At 47.1% G+C, this 6,678-nt stretch overlaps 1 non-coding gene across 1 annotated transcript; it reads left to right on the forward strand.

The window, feature by feature from the left end:
• The first annotated feature begins 4,421 nt into the window (after positions 1–4,421).
• On the forward strand, positions 4,422–4,584 carry LOC135219330 (U1 spliceosomal RNA). The gene has a single exon (XR_010315412.1). It is a non-coding gene; the product is annotated as a U1 spliceosomal RNA (small nuclear RNA).
• The last annotated feature ends 2,094 nt before the right edge of the window (positions 4,585–6,678 follow it).

A 6,678-nucleotide genomic window follows, 5' to 3' on the forward strand; every position in this document is an offset into this window, starting at 1 on the left:
CGATGGAGACGACTCTTCGCAATGGCGACCCCATATAAAAGTGGGTTTAAGCTAGGAAGAAGAAGATATCGTTATGGAATTTGCTACCGCAACACATCTCATTGACCGGAAACGACACCTTACATACATCCTCATGGAATGTCATAATCAACATCTCTGAAAATAGTCCAAATCTCTGAGTAATCAACTCCGAAAGGAAAAAATCAGCAACCGGACTCATCACAGCATTATCAGCAAAAATCCACCTGTGAACACCTCATGTGCTTGAATCGCACTATAGATTTGCCTAGTCAGACTTTTAACCTCAGAAATCATTATCTCCAATAACCCCAAAAATTTCTATACTGACACTATATAACCACATTTCATTATCTCTAGGATATCATCAAAGGTGCCTTAAAAATTGCCCTTAAAACATATAACTCCCCCCATGATACTACCCCAAGTATATAAAACCACAATGCCGTAGTGCCACCCCCAAGAGCCACAACACCAAAAGGAACCACAATACCCCCCTCTTTGGCTCGAAAACCACAGATCACCACCAAAAATCCACCGTCAAAGATTATAGCCACAAAAGAAAAACTCAGCCCCCCCAAAAAAAAATCCACCAACCCCCCAAAAAAACACAAAAATTCAGTACCAAAACCCCATACACACAGGAATTATCACATATTGATCATCACGTTTCTCAGCTATAATTGTTGTTGTTGTATTAAGCCCACACTTCTTGTTGGCCACGGGCCTTTCCCTTGTTCGGCCCGTAGGTGATCTAAAAAAGATTGTCATTAGGTTCATGGTTAGTTTTTTATGAAATTGGAAATATTTTTAGTTGTAGAGATAGGAGTGAACAGGGGAAGGATGATGGTGTCAGTAAGAGACGGCCATCATGTCATATTGTAGTAGAAGTTTGAAAAAACGTAAGGCTTTTGAATATTAGAGAAACTGTGCAGGTGGGGTTGTCCAACCCTTTACTCCCTTGGGTCCCAGCGGGAGGATTTTAGTGATATGTAAAGTTTTAGAAGAATGATAGGTGGATGATGTGGATAGAAGCCTTACAGTGAGGGGATGTGTTGAGGGTTGATTTGATGTTACTTTAGCTTATTTGTATCTTGGTGGAGGTAGGTTGTAGAGCACCTGGGCATGCTCTTTTAATTTTCGAATGATCGTTTTTGTGACTGTGGCAGCTGCATGCTCAGCATCTTGTGCAAGTACTTAAATTTGTGCTGCACCTCTTAGCTGTGCTATTTCTCTGCACTCCAGCTGGTAGTGAAGGAGTGGGTTGCTGTGTTTCTTCTTGACAGTGGTTCACATGGTCTGACACTGTTTTCCACGATTTCCCAGCAGGCTTTGTATCCTAGCCTGAGTATGTGGATGAATCACGCAAGTTTTTCTTGGTGTTTGCCTGTCTATGGGAGGAGGCACTAGGTCGGTCGACCTCTTATACCATCTGTCAGACGGTGAGTTCTTTTCTACCCACTCACGATGGTCATTAGCAATTTTTCTTTGCAGAGTGGTTTCATTGCATTCTTGATTTGTTGCAGTGCAGTTGTATATTATTTGCACTCTGTCAATGTGCTTTGTACTTTTGGCTAGCTCATCGGCCTCTCGTTGCCTAGAATTCCTATGTGACTGGGTATCAAGTTTAAGGCGACAGTCTTCCTCTTTCGCTGTGCTGGTGCAGCAGTGTTTTAATTCCAGCCAGAAATTCGCCATATTTTCAAACCAACTTTCAACGTAAAATATTGACCTCTACTAAATCTTAAGCTAAAACGCCACAGTTTTGGCATGATAAGAAAAAACAGTAGAAGAAATAAAAGAGAAAAAACATTAAAAACATTTCACCACCAATTCGCAAAAACCAGACAACAAAAAATATGCAATTGCTCGACAATATATCAATCACCACAACTAATTCTTTTCAATTTTGATATATGTGTAAGGACAACGCTTTTTCCCTATTTTCATCGAACTCAATCATCAAGTCACGTTGTTCTTACTTCCGTCTGATAGAGCGTTCCGCGGCCTTTTCGCCGATGTATAACATGCAATTCCATTATTTGTACGCTTTATTATATCTAAATGTATGTCTGAAAGAAAACAAATTTACTGTCTCAGAGTCATTTCTGTTTGCAGTGCGAGACTGCACTACATATCCATCCGCACCTGTCTATGTCAACCCAGTTTGTCTGTAAATAAATTATCAGTACCCAGCTACCTGTCTTAATCTCTGGTCCTCACAACTGATGACCTCTTGGAGTTGGTGGCACAGCGGTTTAGGCCCAGCCTTTAACGGACTAATTACGGCCGCTCACCTTCAGAGCACCTTTAACGGACTCAATATGGCGCCACAGTTTAGGTCTCTGAAAACTCCACTGCGAGGACGACACCAACGCCATTAACAGACTAATCACGGCACTGCTTCCCAGCGTGTTTTGGCGTTTATTTCGAGGACGGGTAGCTGGGTACTGGTCACCCAACACAAAATTCAGGCGGCGGTTCAGAAACATCAATCCGACGTCGCTGCCTCCTTTGCCTCGCCCGGGGGACGCCAGATATCTTCTCGACCCGCCGAACCTGCAGGGCGGGCCTCCTTGGTTCTTCCCCCGGCGCCATTGCCGCACCTGCAAGTCCCCAGACGAAATCTCCTACCTGCCGACTCCGCTGCTATACCCAGGGATGTTCTTTACCCACCAGACGTCGCTGCCTGTGGGCCTCCCCTGCCTGCTGATGCTGCTGTTATAGCCAGGGACGTGCTTTACCCACCTGACGTCGCTGCCTGTGGGCCTCCCCTGCCTGCCGACGCCGTTGCTACACCGAGGGACCTGCTTTACCCACCCGATGTCGCTGCTGCACACGTGGGCCTGCTCGGCCCCCTGACGTCGCTGCCTGTGGGCCTCTTCAAACCCTCGACGCTGCCGTTATTCCTGGGGCTTGCTCGGCCTTCCTGACGTCGATGCTACACCTGTGAAACTGCTCACCCTTTCTGACACCGCCGCCTGCAGTCCTCCTCGGCCCACCGACACCGCTGCCACGCCTGTGGGCCTCCCCTGCCTGCCGATGCCACTACCTGTGGGTTTCCTCTACCTGCTGACGCCGCTGCTCACCTGTGGTTCTGCTCTGCCCGCGGGACGCTGCTGCCGCGCTGGGGACTTCCTCAGCCCAACCTATGCCGCTGCCGCACTTTTGGATCCCCACGGCCCGTCCCACTCCACCACCACACACAATGCAGCTCTCTCTCGCAGTCTTGGTCGCCCGGCATACAGTAGAACCCCCCAGGCTACCGCCAGGGGAGGCATCCTGTCAATCAGCAAAACCGAAGGACTACACTCGAGGACCCCCCACATCAAGTGTCACAAGGACACGGGGGCGCCCCCTGCCTCCAAGATTGTCATCCAATAATTACTCCATAATCATTGTCTTGGGGCGGAGTATTTGTAAGGACAACGCGTTTTTTTCCCTTTTTCACATCGAACTCATCATCAAGTCGCGTTGTTCTTACTTCCGTCTGATAGAGCGTTCTGCGGCCTTTTTGCCGATGTATAACACATGCAATTCCATTATTTGTACGCCTAATTATATCTAAATGTATGTCTGTAAGAAAACACAAATTTACTGTCTCAGAGTCATTTCTGTTTGCGGTGCGAGACTGCACTACATATCCGTCCGCACCTGTCTATGTCAACCCAGTTTGTCTGTAAATAAATTATCAGTACCCAGCTACCTGTCTTAATCTCTGGTCCTCACATATGTGTTAATTTCAACCGACCTGTTTTTTCCTATAAGACAACAAATCTGTTTCCTCCCACCCCCTTTTTTTTTTTCTTTTTATATTGGTGATGAATTTGCTCAAAGTGTATTTTTGTTTTGATGTTTCTCGAGATTCGATGGACATTTTGAAGGTTTTGTAATAACATGAGCGAGGTTTTTTGGTTATTGTGAGTTATGCCCTATAGAGAGAGAGAGAGAGAGAGAGCGAAATGAGGCGAGTGTTTGAGGGGGGAGAGAGAGAAAGAGAGAGGTACCTGTTCCAGCCTAAGGATAGGCCAAGAAGTATAGTAGCCTAGGCCAATGAGTTACCTTTATATTTTTTAGCCTAGATTTGAATTGTTATGTATAGGCTAGGTCTGAGTTAATTGTCCTAAAATGAATGGTAGCCTCCGAATGTTTAAGTCAGGGACAATTGGCAAATCGTATGTACTACATATGCAAGTATGGTAAAGACATGAGTAATAACAAGACTATTATCATTAAATATTCACACAATACAGTGAAATATAAGATAAATTAAACATGAGCCTTAATGATAACTCTGTAGTGCGTGTACCAATGTAAAGAATTATTTTTGTATAAAAACTTCACTTGCAGGCTACATGTCCTCAGAACATGTTAGCTAGGGTTCAGTTGGGTGGGTGAGAAGCATACTTACCTGGCACAGGGGACACCATGATCACTAAGGTGGTTCCCCCAAGGTGAGGCTCACCATTGCACTCCGGTGGTGCTGACCCTTGCGATTGACCCAAATGTGGTCAACTCGGGTGCGCAATTTTTGGTAGCGGGGGACTGCGTTCGCGCTATCCCCCTTCAAAGATTTAGTTGAAATAAAAATTTCATAGATGCGAAGTTAGTTTGGTTATGAATGTCTATTACAGAAACTAGAAGCCAATGCCTGGACTTTGGTTTGGCTACAAAAGGTTGAGAGTTGAAGACAGCACATCTGCAATGTTTTCTTAATGCCATTCAAACTTTTCTGGAAAAATTGTGATAATCGTGTAGATCGGCATTTTTCTTTTGGCTTAATTACCAATTCCTCGTGTAAATGTGATTAAGGGAACTGATCACTGGTCACATGAAAAGACAAATTGTCTATCACCTCCCCTCCATTTTTGTCAGTAAAAACAAAAGAAAAAACACAAGATCAAACATTGTACTTGGACCCAGCTGGGTCCAAGTACAATGTTTTGATCTAAAAAAGGTACAATTTCAGGATTATCCTCTAAGTTCAGGTTAATCCTGAGAGTGGACATATTCAAGTGTAGTGGCCTGCTGTTTGTTTTTAGTAGCAAGTGACTTCATATTTAGTTAATGTATGCATGCATATTGTGACAAAGTGCCCAAATATCTGGTTATTACTCGTACCAATAAAAAAAAAAAAATTGTTTACTCATAACAGCCAGACACCTGAACCTTCATCACTGATAAAATACAACTTAGTGACTAAAGGCAATAGTGGATCCTTAAAAAGGTCCTCAATCATGCAAGAAATGCATACTTAAGTTCATTAAAAAAAAAGTGTACATAGACAGGTGCGGACGGATATGTAGTGCAGTCTTGCACCGCAAACAGAAATGACTCTGAGACGGTAAATTTGTGTTTTCTTACAGACATTCATTTAGATATAATAAAGCGTACAAATAATGGAATTGCATGTGTTTATACATCGAGGCGGAAAGGCCGCAGCAAAGAACGCTCCTATCGGATGGAAGTAAGAACAACGCGACTTGATGATTGGTTACAATGAAAATAGAGAAAAAGTGTTGTCCTTACAAATACTCCGCCCCAAGACAATGATTATGGAGTAATTATTGGATGACAATCTTTGAGGCAGGGGGCGACCCCGTGTCGTTGTGGCACTTGATGTGGGACGTCCTCGAGTATAGTCCTTCGGTTTTGCTGATCGACGGATGCCTCCCCTGGCGGTAGTTGGGGGGTTCTACTGTATGCCGGGTGACCAAGACGCGAGAGAGAGCTGCATTGTGTGTGGTGGTGGAGTGGGACAGGCCGTGGGGATCCCCAGGTGCGGCAGCGGCGTAGGTTGGGCTAAGGAAGTCCCCGGCACGGCAGCGTGTCCCGCGGGCAAAGCGAACCACAGGTGAGCAGCGGCGTCAGCAGGTCGAGGAAACCCACAGGTAGCGGCATCGGAGGCAGGGGAGGCCCACAGGCGTGGCAGCGGTGTCGGTGGGCCGAGGAGGACTACAAGGCGGTGGCGTTTGAAAAGGTGAGCAGGTTCACAGGTGTAGCATCGACGTCAGGAAGGCCGAGCGAGCCCCAGGAATAACGGCAGCGTCGAGGGTTTGAAGAGGCCCACAGGCAGCAATGTCAGGGGGCCGAGCAGGCCCAGGCGTGGGCAGCAGTGACGTCGGGGTGGGTAAAGCAGGTCCCTCGGTGTAGCAACGGCGTCGGCAGGCAGGGGAGCGCCCACAGGACAGCGATCGGGTACCACTGGTTTTTCCCAAGGCCCACAGGCAGCGACGTCTGGTGGGTAAAGCACGTCCCTGGCTATAGCAGCAGTGTCGGCAGGCAGGGGAAGCCCACAGGCAGCGACGTCGGGTGGGTAAAGCACATCCCTGGGTATAGCAGCGGCGCTGGCAGGCAGGGGATTTCGTCTGGGGACTCGCAGGTGCGGCAATGGCGCCGGGGGAAAAACCGAGGAGGCACGCTCTGCAGGTACGGCGGGTCGAGAAGGTATCTGGCGTCCCCTGGGTGTGACAAAGGAGGCCGCGACGTCGGATTGATGTTTCTGAACCGCCGCCTGAATTTTGTGTTGGGTGACCAGCACCCAGCTACCCGTCCTCGAAATAAACGCCAAAACACGCTGGGAAGCAGTGCCGTGATTAGTCCGTTAATGGCGTTGGTGTCGTCCTCGCAGTGGATTTTCAGAGACCTAAACTGTGGCGC

The sequence above is a fragment of the Macrobrachium nipponense genome, chromosome 19, assembly GCF_015104395.2.
Source record: "Macrobrachium nipponense isolate FS-2020 chromosome 19, ASM1510439v2, whole genome shotgun sequence".
NCBI classification, from domain to species: domain Eukaryota; kingdom Metazoa; phylum Arthropoda; class Malacostraca; order Decapoda; family Palaemonidae; genus Macrobrachium; species Macrobrachium nipponense.